This window comes from Canis lupus, chromosome 22 (assembly GCF_011100685.1).
Source record: "Canis lupus familiaris isolate Mischka breed German Shepherd chromosome 22, alternate assembly UU_Cfam_GSD_1.0, whole genome shotgun sequence".
Classification (NCBI taxonomy): Eukaryota; Metazoa; Chordata; class Mammalia; order Carnivora; family Canidae; genus Canis; species Canis lupus.
Genome location: NC_049243.1, coordinates 50,420,280 through 50,440,070, shown reverse-complemented (window position 1 = coordinate 50,440,070; position 19,791 = coordinate 50,420,280). Strand labels below are relative to the sequence as shown.

Genomic DNA, 19,791 nt, shown 5'->3' with positions numbered 1-19,791 from the left:
TACATTTGTTAAAATAGATGAGCAAATGTTGATACATTAGTATTAACTGAAGTCCACAGTTTACATTAGGAATCACAATCTGAGCTGTAGGTTTAACAAATGTATGATATGTCTCTACCATTAAGATTCCATATATAACAGTTTCACCCTAAAACTTCCCTGTGCTCTACCTATTTTAATCCTTCTTCTACCCCCCCTCCCCCCCCGCAGATCACTGGCAACCACTGATCTTTACTGTCTCCCAACATTCTTTTCCAGAATGTTGTACAGCTAGAATGTAAACCTTTTCAGATTGGCTTCTCTCACTTAGCATTATGCATTTAAAGTTTCTCCATGTCTTTTTGTGGCTTAATGGTTAATACCTTTTCACTGCTGAATTATAAAGTCCATTGTCTAGATATACCACATTTAACTTATCCATTTACCTACTGAAGGAGACACCTTGGTTACTTCTAAGTTTGGCAATGATGAGTAAAGCTGCTATAAACAAACATTCATATGCAACTTTCAGTGCAGAAACATTTTCATTTGGATAGAAACCAAGTAGTACAACTACTGGATCATATGGTAAAAGGATGTTTAGTGTTGTACAAAAACTGCTAAACTGTCTTCCAAAATGGCTATGCTATTTGCATTCCCATTTGCAATGAATGAGAGCTCCTGTGGTCCCACAGTCTCACAAGCATTTGGTACTGTCAGTGTTTAGGATTTTAATCTTTCTAACAAACATGTATCTCTGCTGTTTAATGGAAATTTTTAATTCTAATAAAAACATATGAATTTTCCCTTTTATGTTCAGTGCTTTTATGTCTTTGCTAAGAAGTGTTTTGACTATAGCAAGGCCCAGAAGAAATATTCACATTTTCCTTTAGAGGTTTTACATGTTGACCTATGATTCATCTTTTTCTAGTATGATGAGAAAGAGGAAGAGGTTCATCTAGTTGTTGAAAGATAATCTGCAGACCAAGTTCTGCAGGTCTGTCCATCAGTAAGAATAGTAAGATGCAGGTCTGTCCAACAGTAAGAATCTGCAGACCAAGTTCTGCAGGTCTGTCTAACAGTAAGAATCAGTAAGAATAGCCAGTAATACTGGCTATTCTTTGCATTTTCATAAAAATTTCAAAATCAGCAGGCAATTTCTTCTCCATCCTCCCCAAAACAACCCTAGTGGGATTATGTTTAGGCTTGCACTGAATCTCTTCATTAATAGAGGGAGAGCTGACACTTTATCAGTATTTTATCCTATCTATAAGAATAATAATAGCTCTCACCTACTTCACACATTTTTAATTTCTCCCAACAAAGTGTGGCAGTCTTGAATCTACTTTGTTAAAATTATACCTATTTTTTGTTTCAGTTTTACTAGTTGTATCACAGATTCTATAGAGTTTTCTTAAGTAGCCTATTAAGTTGTCCTGGAAAGCTTCCTTTCCCCAATCCTTATGCTTCACTATTTTTCCAAGCCTTAATGCTCTGACAAGTGGGTCTAGATTTTGTTAAAGTATTTGCCTAAGTTTTCATTATTAGAACACAATTTATATTTGAGTGACTTTTTATCTTGCAACTCTGCTAAATTTATTCCAGTAATTGTTTTAGATTCCTTAAAGTTTTCTATATAAACAAAATTCCTCTGTGAACAGAAACAATTTTATTTCTTCCTTTCTGATCTCCATGACTTTTTTATTTTCTATTGTACTAGCCAGGATCTCTAGTAAAATGTTGAGTATAAGTGACAAATACAGACAACTCTGTCCTGTTTCCAATCTAAAGAGGATAACAAAATATTTTTCAAATATTTTCCCCATTTTGTCTTCTCTTTCTATTGTATCTCCAAATACATATAAGTTAAACTTCCTAATCCTATCAACTTAGGTCACTGAGACTTGTAAAATACGGTTTCTCTTCACACAATATAGTCTCTATGCCTCTAAGTTTGCCAACTCTTCCTTCTGCCAGCACCATTATACTTTTCAGCCTAGCCTGTAGGTTTCCCACTGCAGAGGATAATTAGTACCATTTTAGATCTAGAATTTCTAGTTGGCAATTTGTTAGTTTCCAGGTATGCATATATGCCCTATTAACTCCCTCATTTTGATCTTTAATATTTGAAAATAATTTCAATAACTGTGTTAAAATCTTATCCATGATCTACATCTTAGTAGTCTCACAGTTGTTTTCTATGGACTGCTTTTTCACTTGACTGTGGGTCAAATTTAATTCTTAAACTGTATGCCAAGGAAATTGTTTTTGTATCCTCAATTGTGGAAATGTTGGCTATTTTTCTGTTATCTTCCCCTGAAAAGGACTGATTTTTATTACAGTAGGCAGTTAAATTACTGGCTGATCACTCTGAAATCATGAAGATTCATCTTTGTGCTGTGATGTCTACCTGGTTTTGCTTTTAGGAACTTAGAAGTCCAAATCCAGAAGTTATTAAAAGTCCTTATTCCAGAAACATAGTGTTTCTTCTAAGACATGGTCCCTCTGGGGTTTTTATGAAAAACTCAAAGGTGTTTACAAGCCCCTCAAATTTAGTGATGCTCAAATTCCAAACATTACCATCTCCTTGGAGGGCAGCAACTGAAATTTCAGCTCTGTTCATTCAGCATTCCAGCAGGATTCATATGCTGGGATTTCTGAAGTCTTTATGCATGCACATTTCAGAAGTCAACCATCTATTTGATGGAAGCTAAATTCAGATACAGAAATCCTCACTCTGTTGCTCTCTTTTGCCATGATATCTCTGCTCAATTTTCAGCGGTTCTTAAAATTCTGAGCATCACTCTTCACGACCTCAAGTCACTGAGATAGTGGCTAACTCCTGAGCTCTGGCCATGCTCTGATACATGCGTGCAATGTTGACTGCCTTCAGGGAAAATGTCATACACATTTGGAGCTCATCCAATGTGTTTTCCTTCTATAAATGCTCAAAATCCATTTGAATTCTGACTGGTTTTAGTTATTATCCAGAGCTTTCAAATTGTTGTAGATCTTCTCTGGAGCTTCTAATTGTTATTTGGAGGAGGGTTAGTTGGAAATAAGTAAGCTACACCACCATTACAGAAACTAAAAATTCTCTATGTTGATTTAACTTTATATATCCCTCACATTGAAAGGCAGAAGAGGAAACAAAGAATGGAAAAATACTCTGGATCACATATATGTACCATTCTTACCCACCAGGTAGTAGCCTACGAACACCTGACATTTTTACTTGTCAAGTTTATTCATGTAACTAAATCGAGAGCAGTCATATAAACATTTTATGAGAAGAAATAATCTTTTTTTTTAAAAGATTTTATTTATTTATCCACGAGAGACACCACAGCGGGGGGGGGGGGGGGGGGACAGAGAGACAGAGACACAGGCAGAGGGAGAAGCAGGCTCCATGCAGGGAGCCCAATGTGGGACTCGATCCCGGGTCTCCAGGATCATGCCCTGGGCCGAAGGCAGACACTCAACCGCTGAGCCACCCAGGCGTCCCGAGAAGAAATAATCTTAAAGAAGACTTCATCATGCTAGAAAATACAATATCATTTGACTTTAATTTCTAAAATTTAAGCTATTATACCAATAGGAAAGTAAATTCTTGAATATAAAATACATCGTTTTAAAAATGTTAGTTATTTTATTGACACATCATAAATTTAACCCATCTAAACTGCATAATCCAACAGTGATTAGTATATTCAGGGTTGTGTACCCATCACTCCAGGAAATTTTAGGCAACTTTAAAACATTTTTGTAATCCCAAAAAGGAAAATTTGGACCCATTAGCAAGTCACTCTATGATCCCCTCCCCCAACCCCCACAGCCTTACACCACTACTAATGTACCTTCTATTTCTACAGCTTTGCTTATTCTAGATATTTCATATAAATGGAACCAAAGAATTTGTGGTCTATCATGATGCCTTCTTTCATTTAGTATAGTGTCTTCAAATTTCACCCATGCTGTAGTGTTAATACTTTATTATAATTGCATAACATCCCATCCTATAAATATACAGCATTTTATTTAATATTACATATTCATCATGAATATTAGGCTTGTTTCTGTTCACTCATGAAAAATGTCAGTATGAACACTTATATACAACATTTGTATGGACATAGGATTTCATTTCCCTTGAGTATAACCCTGGAGGTAGAATAGCTAGCTGGGTCATGTGGTAATGGCATACCTTTTGAGAAACTGCCAAATCATTTCCAGGTTTGCACCATTTTACTCAAATTCCTACCAGGAATGTATGAGGGTTCCAATTTCTCCACATCCTCACCACACTTTGATATTGTCCATCGTTTTTATTACAGCCACCCCAGTGGGCATAAATCAGTAACTCATTGTGGTTTTGATTTGCATTTTCCTAAGGACTAATACTGCTGAGCCTTTTTTCATGGGCTTGTTGGTTGTCTGTGTCTTTGGAAAAATTTCTATTCATGTCCTTAGACCTTTTTAAAATTAGGCTTTTTATTATTGAGTTGTAAGAGTTCTTTACATATTCTAAACAAAAGTGTCCTAACAACAAATACATGATTTGCAAGTATTTTCTCTCTATTCTGTCTTTTCATTTTCTAGTTGGTGCCCTTGAGAGCACATTAAGTTTTTTTCTTTTTGTTTCTTGTGCATTTGGCATCTTACATAAGAAGTCATCACTTAACCAAAGGTTAGAAAGCTCTTACTTTTAGGACTGTGATTTTTTTTTTCTTTTTAGGTTCATTTTTGTATACGGTATAGGGAGGAGAACAACTTTGATCTTTTGCATGAAGATATCCAATTGCCCCAGTAGCATTTATTGAAAAGATTATACGTAAATACTCTAAATTGTCTTCATACACTTGGTGAAATCAACTGATCATAATGTAACTACATTTGAACCCCCCAATCTATTTATTCCATTGATCAATATATCTATCCTTAGGCCAGTACAACACTGTCTTGATTACTATAGCTTTGTAACAAGTTTTATAATTGGGAAGTAGAAGTCCCCAGACTTTGTTCTTTTTCAAGACTATTTTGGCTATGCTGAGTCCCTTGCACTTTCATATAAATTTTGTAATCAGATGGCCATTTCTGCAAAAAAAAAAAAAAAAAAAAACCACAGCTGAGCCTGTGAGAGGGACTGCACAAAATTTGTATGTCATGTTGGTGAATACTGTCAAATTAGTATTAGATGTTCTGATCCATGAATGTGGGAAGTTTATTCATTTAAGCTGCTTTTAATTTATATCAACAATTTGGGGATCCCTGGGTGGCTCAGTGGTTGGGCGCCTGCCTTCGGCCCGGGGCGTGATCCTGGAATCCTGGGATCGAGTCCCACGTCGGGCTCCCTGCATGGAGCCTGCTTCTCCCTCTGCCTGTGTCTCTGCCTCTCTCTCTCTCTCTCTCTCTCTCTGTGTCTCTCATGAAATAAATAAAATCTTAAAAAAAACAATTCATGCAAAAAAATTTATATCAACTGTTTTGTAGTTTTCAGCACACAAATCTTATGCTTCTATTAAAAAATTTAAGCTTAAGTACTGTATTCTTTTTAGTGCTACCATAAACAAAATTGTTTTGTTAATTGCCTTTTCAGTTTGTACACTGGTACGGTACAAAAATAAAACTGATATTTGCATATCATTCCTGTATCTTGCAACCTTGCAAAAGTCATTAGTTCTAATAGATTATTTTGTGAATTCATGAGGTTCTCTTATATCAACCACCTAAGAGTCACACTGTAAGAAGCTGTCACCTTTCCTCGTCCTCTTCACCATCTACTAGTCAGTTGCAAAGTAGCAACCATGCCTGAATGCATCTCCATCCATGTTGGCCAGGCTGGTGTCCAGATGGGCAATGCCTGCTAGGAGCTCTATTGCCTAAAATACAGCATTCAACCCAATGGCCAGATGCCAAGTGACAAGACCAATGGGGGAGGACTCCTTCAACACCTTCTTCAGGGGGAGACAGGTGCTGGCAAGCATGCACTTGAGGCAGTTTTTATAGACTTGGAAACCATAGTCATTGATAAAGTTTGCACTGGCAACTACCTCCAGCTCTTCCACTCTGAGCTGCTCATCACAGACAAGAAAGATGCTGCCTATAACTATGCCCAAGGGCACTACACCATTGGCAAGAAGATCACTGACCTTATCTTAGACCAAATTCAGAAACTGGCTGACCAGTGCATAGGTCTTCAGGGCTTCCTGGTTTTCCACAGCTTTGGAGGGCGAACTGGATCTGGGTTCACCTCCATTCTGAAGGTGAACCAACATCTCCCTATCTCATTTATGGCAAGAAGTCCAAGCTGGAGTTCTTCATTTACCCAGCCCTCACCACCCACCCCCAGGTTTCCACAGCCATAGTTGAGCCCTACAATACCATCCCCACTAACCACACCACCCTGGAGTACTCTGATTGTACCTTCATGGTAAACAATGAGGCCATCTATGACATGTCACAGAAAACTCAATATTAAATATCCAACCTACACTACCAGACCCACCTGATGCCCTATCCTTGTATCCAATTCCCTCTAGTCACATATGCCCCTGTTATCTCTGCTGAGAAAGCCTACCACGAACAGCTTTCTGAAGCAGAGATCACTTATGTATGCTTTAACACAGCCAACCAGTGAAATGGGATCCTCACCACAGTAAATACATGGCTTACTGCCTGCTGTACCATAGCGACAGGGTTCCAAAGAATGTCAATGCTACTGTTTCCACCATCAAGACCAAGCATACTGTCCAGTTTGTGGACCTATGCCCCACTGGCTTCAAAGTCGGCATTAATCACCAGCCTCACACTGTGGTAGTTGGTGGAGACCTGGCCAAAATACACTAAGCTGTGTACATGGTGAGCAACACCACAGCCATTACTGAGGCCTGGGCTTCCCTGGACCACAAATTTGACTTGATATATACCAGGCATGCCTTTGTTCACTGGTATGTGGGTGAGGGCAGGGAGGAAAAAGAGTTTTCTAAGGCCCCTGAGGAGATGGCTGCCCTTGAGGACATGGCTGCCCTTGAGAAGGATTATGAGGAGGTTGGTGTGGATCTGTTGAAGGAGTGAAGAAGGAACAGAGGAATACTAAAAGTTAAAAATGTCACAAAGGCACTGCTTCAACAGGGAAGTTTATTCTATTTTGAACACTGGCAGTTTGTGCTCTGATCAGTTAATTTGTGTGTAGCAGTGTATATTTTCATATACAATTACTGACCTAAGCTTTAAAACACAGTGCTTTGTTACAGACCCATGCTTTCTATTTCTTTGATGGGCTTAAAGTATTCCTTGTCTTAAATGGAAAAAATAAAATAAAAAGATGATTTTTGTATGTGTGTGAATTCCTCAAGATTTTCTAGATACAAGATCAAGTCATTTGAAAATATCACTTTGTTTCCCCATCTTAACACTTTCCATTTTTTCTTGCCAAACTGGCCTAGGAACTCCAGTAAAATGATTAAAAAAAAAAAAAAAATTTAACAGACATCCTTTTCTTATCCCTGATCTTAGGAAGAAAACATTCAGTCATATATCGTTAAATATAACGTTAGCTGTAGGTTATTTAGAAATGGCCTTTATCATTTCTAAATCTTTCTAAATCTTCCTCATTTCATGAGGGAGTTCCCTTCTATTCCTTATCAGATGAGTATTTTGGGGTTTTTTTCCCAAGAATTTTTAAAAATTTATTTGAGAGAGTGAGAGAGCAGGAACAGGGGAGGAGAGGGAGAAATAGGCTCCCCACTGAGCAAGGAGTGTGATGTGAGGCTTGATCCCCAGGACCCTGGGATCATTATCTGAGCCAAAGGCAGAGGCTTAACTGACTGAGCCACCCAGGCACCCCCAGTGAGTGGTAATTACCGTGAAAGGCTGTTGGATTCTGTCAATTTTTTTTACTGCATTTATTGAAATAATTCTGTGATTTCTGTCCTTTATTAATATGGTTTATTACATTGATTTTTGGATGTTGAGCCAACTATGTATTCCTAAAACAAATCTCACACCTGGTTACAGTGCATAATCATTCTATATTCCTGAGTTCCATTTATTTGTATTTTGTGGAAGACTGTTGCATTAACATTTATGAGGGATTTGGTCTCTAGTTTCCATTTCTCATAACATCTTTATCCAATTTTAGTATCGTGATAATACTGCTCTCATAGAATGAGTTGCAAATTTTTCCCTTTTCTATCTTTGGAAGAGTTTGTAAGGAAATGGTATTAATTCCCTTCTAAATACTTCACTGAGTTCACCAGTGAAGCCTTCTAGTCCCAGGCTCTTCCTTCCAAGAAGTTTTGTGATGACTGATTCAGTCTCTTCCAGATCTTTGCAGATTTTCGATTTCTTATTGAGTCTGAGCCCAGAGCCTGCATCTTTTCAGAAATTTCTCCATTTTATAAGTTACCTAATTTGTTGGCATACAACTGTTCAGGTTATTCCCATATAATCCTTTTAATTTCTGTAAGGTCCACATGTACACCTCCTCTTTCATTACCAATTTTAACAACTGGAGTCTTTTTCTCTTGGACAGTCTACCTAAGGGTTTGCATTTCTGCCTATCTGCCCAAGAACCAAATTCTACTTTTACTAATTTACTTTATTGTAGAAAAACAACAGTCTTTTTCATTTATTTCCATTCCAATCTTTAGTATTTCCTTCCCTCTGCTTGCTTTGGTTTAGTTTGCTCTTTTCCTATTTTATTAAAGTAGAAAATGAAGTGATTGGTATCTTTTTTTAAACATAAGTGTTTATAGCCCTAAATTTTCCTCAATTTTCCTGAAACACTACTTTCAATGCATCCATAAATTTTTGAATGCTGTGTTTTCGTTTTCATCATTTCAAAATCTTTTCTAAATTTTTTTTTATACTTTCTCCTTTAACCCACTGGTTATTTAGGTGTAATTTTCACATATTCGTAAATTTCCCACAGTTGCCTTTTCTACTATTATTGGGTGCTACTGCTAATGTATTGGATCTATCTGGTTTATATTGTTTTTCAGGTCTTCTACTTCCTTGTTGATCTTGTCCAATTGTCATATATCCATTACTGAAAGTGAGGTACCTACAATCTCCAACAATTGTGTTATTTAGTACATAAATATTCATCACAATTATAGCTTTCTGATGGACAGACACCTGTATCATTATAAAATTTCTCTTTGTCTCCAATAACAATTTTTGTCTTAAAATTATTTTGTCGTGGGGATTGCTGGGTGCAGCGGTTTAGCACCTGCCTTTGGCCCAGAACGTTATCCTGGAGTCCTGGGATCGAGTCCCACATCAAGCTCCCTGCATGGAGTCTGCTTCTCCCTCTGCCTGTGTCTCTGCCTCTCTCTCTCTCTCTCTCTCTCTGTGTGTGTCTCATGAATAAATAAATAAAATCTTTTAAAATAGAAGTAAATTAAATAAATAAAATTATTTTGTCTTATACTAGTATTAGTAACCAAAAAATTAGTATTACAAATATTTGTCTGATAACCCTGTCATTTTCAACCTATTGTGTCTTTGTGGGTTTTTTGTTTGTTTTTAAAGACTTTGTTTATTTATTGATGAGACACAGAGAGAGAAAGAGAGAGAGAGAGAGAGAGAGAGAGGCAGAGAGAGAAGCAGGCTCCATGCAGGGAACCCGATGCAGGACTCCATCATCACACCTTGGGCTGAAAGAAGGCCGCACTAAACCGCTGAGCCATTCGGGCTGCCCCCTATTGTATCTTTGAATCTAAAGTGTATCTATTGCAGAAAGCATACAGTTTGATCTTGTTTTTTATCTTGTCATTTGCAATGACATGGATGGCTCTATAGAGTATGATGAAAAGTGCAATGTCAGAGAGACAAATACCACATGATTTCACTTATAGGTGGAATTTAAGGAGCAAAACAAATGAGCAAAGGAAGAAAACAGAGTGACAAACCAAGAAACAGACTCTTAACTATAGAGAACTGATGGTTGGTTCCCAGAAGAGAGGGGGACTTGGGGGATGGAGATTCAAGAGTACGTTTTTCATGATGAAAACTAAATAAATGAATGGAACATTTTAAAAATAATAATAAAGTATGTCTACTGTAGAACCATATAATTTGATCTTGTTTATCCATTCTGCCAATATCTGTCCTTGATTGTCATGCTTGATCCATTTATATGTGATACACTCTTTAAGTAGCATTTATATCTTTTTTTATTAAGATTTTATTTATTTATTCATGAGAGACAGAGAGAGAGAGAGAGAGGCAGAGACACAAACAGAGGAGAAGCAGGCTCCATGTAAGAAGCCTGATGTGGGACTTGATCCCGGGACTCCAGGATCACTCCCTGGGCTGAAAGCAGGCACCAAACCACTGAGCCACCCAGGGATCCCCAGATTTATATCTTTCATTTTGATTATTTCTTTCTATATGTCATGTCTTTTTGGTTTTTCTATTCCTCCATTACTGCCTTTTGTTTAAATAGATATTTTTCTAGTATACCATTTTGATTCTCTTCATTTACTACATTTAAAAGCTATTTTCTTAGTGGTTACCTGGGGGACTACAATTAGCATCTTATGTTCAAACACAGCTTGGAATAATGCTAACTCAACTGCTATATACAGAAAATCTGCTTCACTATATCTTGTTTCCTCCATTCTCATCTGTCCTTTTGTCATACAAATTCATCTGCATATATTGTGCACCCATCAACTTAGAACTATTTCTATCTACTGCAGTTAGCTGCCTTTTAAATCAGAAGAAAAACAGATGTACAAAATAAAAATACATTTACACAGTCTTTTACATTTACTGATGTAGTAATCCTTAACCACTTCATATGTATTTAAGTTTCTGTTTAATGTCTTTTCCTTTCACCCTGAAGAAGTTCTTTTCATATTTCTTGTTGAGTAAATCTGCAGCAATAAATTCTCTTGGGTGTTGTTTACCTGGGAATGTCTTAATGTCTCCTTCACTTTTAAAGGATACTTTTGCTGGATATAGAATTTTTGGGGGACATTCTTTTTTTGTTTTTGTTTCTCTTCAGGGCCCCACTGTTTCTAAGTCCTAATCTTATTGAGGACCCCCCCCCCTTCACAGAGTGGGTCATCATTTTTAACTCTTGCTGCTTTTAAGATTATGTTTGGGGATGCCTGGGTGGTTCAGCGGTTAAGCATCTGCCTTCAGCTCAGGGAGTGATCCTGGAGTCCCGGGATCGAGTGCACATCAGGCTCCCTGCATTAAGCCTGCTTCTCCCTCTGCCTATGTCTCTCTCCTCTCTCTCTCTCTCTCTCTCTCTCTCTCTCTCTCTCTCTGTGCCTCTCATGAATAAATAAAATCTTAAAAAAAAAAAGGATTGCTTGGTTTTTGACAGTGTGACGATGTGTGTAGATACAGATCTTTTTGTGCTTCTAGTTTACCAAGCTTCTTGAATGTACAGATTAACGTTTTTCACAAAATTTGGGATGCTTTTTGCTCTTTTTGTAAGTAAGCAATACACCCAAAGTAGAACTCAAACTCATGACCCTAAGATCAAGAGTCATGTGCTTTACCTATGAGCCAGCCAGGTATACTCGGCTATGATTTCTTTATTGTTTCTATCCTTTCATCTTTTTCCCCTCTCCTTCTGGGACTCAGCATGTATGTTGGTATATGTGATGGTGCCCCATGGGTCTCTGATGCTCTATTCATTTTTCTTCCTATTCCACACACTAGATAATCTCAATTAACATATTTTCAAAATTGTTGATGGTTTCTTTTGCCAGTTCAAACCTATTGTTGAGGTCTCTCCAGTGTACTTTTTCATTGTAGGCATTGTATTTTCGTCTCTAGAATTTTTATCAACATTTTCTTTTAGTGCGACATAGCTGCCATTCTGTTCTTTAATTCTTTACATCTGGTTTCCTTTAGTCCTTTGAACATATTATTGCATAACAAAATACAGCATTTGGACTCCCTCCTGGGCAGTTTCTATTGATTTTTTTAACCTGTAAAAGGAACATACTTCTATATTTCTTTGTATGTCCTGTAACATCTTACTGAAAACGAGACATTGACATAGTGTGGCTAACCTGCAAATGAGATTCCTTTCCCTCACCAGGATAAGCTGCACTTCTCCTCTAGCAGTCTTCAGATTTGATAATTTTTTGTTTAATGTCTGGCTATCTGATTCCATTTTAGGCTTCCTAACGGACAGGAACTGTTATTACTCTAAGCCCAAGCAACTTATCACAAGGAGTGCTAGTTGTTATTTTTAGAATAATCTAGTAACTCCAATTTTAAAGGTAAAATGTTATTTATCATTAAAATATATATTCAGGAATTTATTCTACCAAAAGAAAGTAGCCTTTGTGAGGTGGAAGGTCAGGACACTGGTCATCTAGACCAATGTTACCTTGATCCAGGGCCATTCATTACACATGAGCACTCAAGGTATGATATTGGTCTGATACACTGTGAGAAGCCAGAAATTCCAAAGAGTACTAATGATACCTTTTTTTCAAAAGTAAAATAAAAAAAGATAGTATAAAAGAAAAAGATGGGCAGCTTAATTTAGAGTTTAGCCTATAGATTAATGCAAGAACTTTAGTGATTATATAAGGGAATATTAGGATAAAGAGCTACTATGCTAATTTTTTTAATTAACAGTGCTTTCAAACAACATGGATTACTAATCTCTGCTCTTTTTGTACATATTTCTTTGTATTTCTTAGAATATCCAAATTTCATAAAATTTATTCACAGAAAAAATTTCACCAAATCTGTTATTTAGAATAAAGATGGAAAGTAGTTCTATAAAGAGAAACTTAAGTCTATTAAATTCAAAGAATCAAGATCTAAACACATTCATTTTCATCTTCACTAATCTATCATTATTACTGGATTTTTTTTTTAAAGTAGTACAGGCATACTTTGTTTTATTGTGCTGTTTTACTACACTTCACAGATACTCATTTTTCAAAAATAAACTGAAGGTTTATAGCAACCCTACTTCAAGCAAGTCTACCAATACCACTTTTCCATTTGTTCACTTTGTGTCTCTGTTGCATTTTGGTAATTATCACAATATTTCAAACTTTTTAATTATCAGAACTTTTATATAGTGATTTGTGGTCAGTGTTTTATATGGCTCATTGAAAGTTCAGATGATTGTGAGCATTTATTTGACAATAAAGTAAGTTATTTATTTGTTTTTATAAAGATTTCATTTATTTATTCATGAGAGACACAGAACAGAGAGGCAGAGACTCAGGAAGAGGGAGAAGCAGGCTCCATGCAGGGAGCCTGATGCAGGACTCGATCCCAGGACTCCAGGATCACTCCCTGGGCCGAAGGCAAGCTCTAAACCCCTGAGCCTCCCAGGGATCCCCTATTTGACAATAAAGTAATTTAAAGTAAGATGTGTACATGATTTTTTTAGACACAATGCTTTGCGCACTTAACAGACTACAGTATAATGTAAATGTAATGTTTATTTGAGCTGGGAAATCAAAAAATTCATTTGACCAGCTTTACTGTGAGATTTACTTTATTGTGAAAGTTTAGAACCAAGCTCACAATATCAATGAGCTATGCCTGTATACAAGTAAATGTATAAATAGCTGTTAATGAAGATAGTGCCCAAATCAATCTCCCAGAAGAGACTTTTAATCTCATTCTGGTAGATTATTTCATCTATCATCAAATACATAAATCATTACATTTTTAAGTACACACATACACAGAGAAAAGAGCATTATACTGAAAAATCAAGTCTTATCTTCAAAAGATATATTTTTCTATTTGTATTAATTCCATTGCTCTTTTAAATGTATACTTCTCTGACAAATCTCTCTAACTCCCCTTTATATCCTATTTTGGGACAAGGCTAAACATAAATATATACAAATATTCCTCCATTACCTACAGAAAATTGCTTTACACAGATCGGCTAACTTGGATTTTATAAATTTTTGAATTATGTAAATTAATCATCTGACATTTTACTATGAATGTAGTGATGGTGTTGATTTAGTTTCAATTCAAAAATCAAGGATTTCATTATCCTATAAAACATATCCAGAGTTCAAAGTATTTAAGGGGGGTTAAACAAAATGCAAACATTTAATGCAACATTAAGCATGTGAAATAAAAACTTGATTGCCTAAAGAAAGCATGCTATGCTGTTACCCTGGTGACAGGTTAAAAAAGGGATTGTGAGCTGAATAGCTGTATGATATGAAATTAAAATGTTTCACATTGAACAATCCAAAATGAATTGGGAAAGGTTAGAGTAGAGGAGAGAGAAATCAATTCTCCAATGGCAGTAGTGAATGGAAAAGAAGTATGAATAGGATTTGCCAGTGGGGTGCAACAGCTGCCAAATATCCTGCAGCCAAAGAATTACAATAATACTGATGAAGTGTGCAAGAGCTCTTGGAATCATTGCAGGGAACAGAGAAATTCTCCTACAATAATGAGGCTATTCTGTCTTCGGTTCAGCTGTTATAGTGGAATAAAAGAAAAAAATATTTTTAAATGCAATATTCAGCAAAAATTGTATAAATGGGACATCTTAGCCACTTAGTATTGTGTGCTTAACCTCACATACATTTCTAAATCATTCAGGACATACTCATACCAAGTAACTAAAAATATCATAACATATAGTAAAAAGTAACCACACTTAAAGGCTAATGACTGAATTAACATTTTCTCCCTTTTGTTGCTTTTAGGAGACTTATTTGCTCAAATGAAAGAAGGTATTTCCAAAGAAATAGTATGGCTATGTATGTCTGTGAACATATACCCAGAATAGTGTTTTATTTAATTATATAATCAGGAGAACATCAACTTCATTGTCATAATGAAGTAACTTAGCTGAGGGCAAATATGTAACAAGTATGATATAAAGTTGTATTTTATTGTCCTGGATGGTGTTAAGTGTGTTAACAACTTGACACGTCCTTCTAAATTCAGAGACATTTAAGCATAACAACCAACTGCAACTGTACAGCAATACCTGCTTCTCCTTGGCAACTATTTTCACATGGCTGCTTTATTCTGCTTCTTTCCCAAATTATCTTTCAATTCTTACAATATTTTAAAACCTCAAACCCTTATTACCTAATTGAAAATTTAATAATGGGTAAGTGAATTATAAATCTACAACCAGGAAAGGAAGGAAGCAAGGGGGAAAAAAAACCCCAGATAATTGCACATGTCAGGTAAAAATCACTAAAAAATTGATTCTCTATTTTATCAGGAAGCCAGAGGAGGAAAGAAAATACAACATGAGTGTGATTCAAGTGAATATAACTTTCCATTACACAACTCTGGCTAACAATAAAGCCAGGGCAGGCTCTGTGGCCAGTCAATGTCGCTGATACATTCTACCAAGGATCAGCTCCCAGGGGTGACCATACACTGACTCCACACACCCAAAGTCATCTCCCCCGAAGTGAACACTACATGCTTTAAAACCTTTCAGGCTAAAGTCTTTTCATCAGTGTTATTGTTGGCCAAAGCGAAGGAGTTCCTTTTACTGAGTCTTCCACCTCCACTTGAATCTCAAGAGAGGCACTAGAAGCTTTAAGTAGAAACCAGAAAGTGAAAGGGTCTTGTTTGACCACATGCAATCCACGTAGGATCAGTGTTGGAAAAAAATGTCAGGAATCATTCAATTCAACACTGCCATTTCTCAGAAGAAAAAACTGAGTCAAAAGTTGAAGCATTTGTACGGAGACTTGGGCCACCTGTATACTTACTTGGCAGTGGTGCTGAGACCAAAATCCTGAGTCCGGCCACCTCATTCAAAGCTGGCTCCACTGCACCATGCCAAGCACTGACATTTCGGTGATAGCTGAAGGAGCCAAAGGAACCATTTTTCCCTAGCCAAAATGACTGAACAGAGGAGCTGCCATAACATCTACAATGTTAAAAATGGCCCACTTTCTATAAAATCAAAATAAGATATTACATGTATATATAGTTTAAAAAGGTAAATCCTAAGAGTTGCTGGAATTTACACAATCTCCAATTTCTCTCTTCCCACTCATCTCAAATTCCCTTTAATCTACCTCGAACCACCACTTCCACACAACATTCATGAATACTGCCCTCATCAAGGTCTCCTAGAACCTCCACATTGTTAAATTCAATGGTCAATAGGCACTCTTCAAATGTGATGTATTTCAGTTGAATATTTATGCCTCCTTGAACCCTTTCTGCACTTGGCTCTCTGAACTATTTTTCCCACCTATCTCCTCTGCTGTTCCTTCTCAGCCTTCCTTGCTGGATCTGCCTCACCTTCCCAATCTGTTACTGTGGAGTGTCACGGGGCTCAGGCCTAGGACTTTTAGGCCTAACAGTGACCTGGCTTCCCCTTATTCCCCCCTTACAGTTGTTTACAATACTGCAATTACAGGGGGCACCTGGGTGGCCTAGTGGTTGAGCATCTGCCTTGGGCTCAACTCATGATCCCCGGGTCCTGGGATCGAATCCTGCATTGGGCTCCACTGGGAGCCTGCTTCTCCCTCTGCCTATGTTTCTCTCTCTCTCTCTCTCTCTCTCTCTCTCATGAATAAATACATAAAATCTTCAAAAAAACAAAACATTGTGATCACAATGCCCTTGTTACTACATACAAGTTCTTCTTTGCTGAAGACTCTGCAATGCCTTCCCCATTTCACTCAGTGAAAACCTAAGTCCTTATCCAAACTAACTCCCGTTCTACCACTGCATAGCTTGCTTACTCCTCTTGTTACATTGGCCTCCTTGCTATTTGTCAAAGAAGCCGGGCATACTTTGACCTCAGGGGCTTTGGGTTTGTTTATTTATTTAAGATTTTATTTTTAAGTAATTTCTACACCTAATATGAGGCTCAAACTTATTAACCCTGAGATCAAGAATTGCACACTCTACTGACTGAGCCAGCCAGGCATCCTGACCTCAGGGGCTTTGCATTTGGCGTCTCCTCTGATGGGAAGGTTCTTCTTCTGATACTCATGTGATTTGCTCCCTTCCTCCATTAGGTCTCAGCTTTAAAGTCAATCTTCTCAAAATAATAATAATAATAATAATAATTTTAAAAAAAAATTTTTAAATAAAGTCAATCTTCTCATCCTGCTCATCCTTCCTGCCTTATACTACCCTGTGATCCAAATTAAAATTCTAACTACCCCACCATCCACCTCTAGGAAATTTATAGCCCTTCTCTGTTTTATCACCAAAATTTTTATCATCATTATCATTATAATATCACAGAGTTTATTGACCTGTTTTGTCTATTTACCATCTGCTTAAATGTATGCTCAATGGGGGTAGGATTTTTTTTTAATAATTTTGATCCCTGCTATTTTTTTTAAAGATTTTATTTATTCATTCATGAGAGACACACACAGAGAGAGAGAGAGAGAGAGAGAGAGAGAGAGAGAGAAACATAGACAGAGGGAGAAGCAGGCTCCCTGCAGGGTGCCTGATGTGGGACTTGATCACAGGACTGCAGGACCAAGCCCTAAGCCAAAGGGAGACGCTCAACAGCTGAGCCACCCAGAAGTCCTTGTTCCCTGCTAACTTATCTAAATTTTCTAACTCAACTCTTGCAATGACCAATCAAGGATATTATAAGAAATGTGATTATATTTAATATGTGTATATGATTCTGTTACTTAAAACAGAATGGAAGAACACATTCTTAATGCAAGAAAAAAATTTTCTTATCAATTGCTAATATTGATGTTGAAACACTCAAGGCATTTCAGTTAGTAAAAAATAAAACAAGCATGCATCATGACCATTACCATTGAAATGGAATTCTAAAAAAGAAAATTAGGCAAGGATAGCTAAAATTAAATGGGCATGTTAAGTATTTTATATCTCACTTGACACTGACAAAAACTCTTTTAAGACCTACTATTATCTCCACATTACAGATGAGAAAATGGAGTTCAAAACAGATTAAATAATTTATACTAAGATAATAGCTAGGGACTGGCAGAACCAGGGGAAATCCAAGTCTCTGGCACAAAAACTTTTGCTCTTAAACATGAAACTATACTGGAAGTTCTAACAGAAAGGAAGGCATGGAAGACTAAATTAAGTGGTGGTAACTTTAGTTGATTACTCAAACATCTATTTATAATAGTTACCAGAAAATTAGTCCAAGACAATCATAATAACTCAGTTCCCTTTGCAGTGACTGGCTCAGGAATGGGCAGGAGTTTTGCTTCTGGTCAATAAGAACCGAGAAGTAGCTGGTTGGGGAATAGCTGGGAAAGCTGTCCTTACTTAGAGACAGACATAACCCTCAGAACTTAATCTAGATTTGATTCCTGAAACTTCTACAGCTATCCTGTTACCAAAGCCTTATGAAAAAGTCACAGAAAGAAGAAAGTGAGCCTAAAAGAACATGGCATCAGCAGATGAACATACTGAGCTCTGTCTTTTCTCTCCTCTGACCATTCTGCTCACTATGAAGGGAGAACCAGTGTCAGTCTGAAGCAGAGTTTCTGTTACCTGTACCCAAAATCATCTCGAATGATTCAGACAGTTACAGGATTGTCCCTCTTAAGATCAAGTACAAAGGTATTATAATAGATATTTTAAGTTTAGGAAGAAGAATTATTACAAAAGAAATACAAATAATAAGGTAATCAAATTCATGACAGCAACAAATGGTGGTTGCCCAAGGGCTCGAGGGAAGAAGAAACAAGGCATTCAATGAGGGTGGAATTTCAGTTCTACAAGATGAAAACTTTCTAGAGATCTGTCTATGCATATAGTTAACACATATGTATTGTATACTTAAAAATGATTAAGATGGTAAATTCCGATTTTTTTTTACAATTTAAAAAAGATACACAAATATCATTAGCTTCTCTTTACCAAATCAATAATCATTTTTAAAATGAGAAAAATATCTCATCCATAATATAATAACCTAAGAATAATGACACAAAAACATAAACTAAGAATAACAAGAAATTAACCCTTATAATAAAAAATTATAAAGCTTTAATTAGGGAATCAAAGAGACTCTGATGAATACAAAGCCATATATTTTAGGTAAAACTTTAACATATGATGTTTATCCTACCCTAACTTACTATAATTTTAAGGTAATTTCAATATCAAAGTGCCTTCAAAGCTCAACTAGAAGAATGATCAACAAATTTTAGGAGAAGAACATAATAAATTATTAACATAAGAATAGAAGGACAAAAAAAAAAAAGAATAGAGGGACAAATGAAAATAAAGAGAAAAATTTAGAAATCAGACCATAATATATCTTAAGAATTTTGCACAGGATCAAGGTAACATTTATAATTAATAAGGAAAGGACAGACGTGTGACTATATGGAACTAATTCTAATAAAACAAAGAAAAAAAGACAAAACACAAAATGGACTCTTAACTACAGAGAACAAACCAGTGGTTACGGAGGGGGGCGGGGTATGAAACAGGTGATGGGGATGAAGAGCACACTTAACATGATGAGCACTGAGGAATGTATGGAAATGTTGAATTATTATATTGCACATTTGAAACTAATATAACAATATATGTTAACTATACAGGAATTAAAATTTAAAACAATGTAACTGATTCTACTGGTTAACTATATGAAAAAGTAAAATTCGATCTCAACTTCATTTCAGCCTACAAAATAAATTTGAAATATGAAATACCAGTGTAATAAACTACAAAAGAAAGGAAATAGAATACAATAAGTGATATATTGATATAATCCTAGGTCCTTTTAAGAAAAGAAGCAAACTAAAAAACCACAAAGAAAAAGAATGATATAAGTAACATTAAAAACACACCCTACTGGTATCCCATTTGCTGGACTGTAAGACAAGACAT

The 19,791-nt window shown here is 36.3% G+C and overlaps 1 protein-coding gene across 4 annotated transcripts in view; it reads right to left on the bottom strand.

Moving 5' to 3' along the window:
* The window catches only part of PCCA (propionyl-CoA carboxylase subunit alpha), a 462,758-nt gene that overhangs the window by 150,438 nt on the left and 292,529 nt on the right, over window positions 1–19,791 (bottom strand). The gene's annotated exons all lie outside the window — the stretch shown is intronic.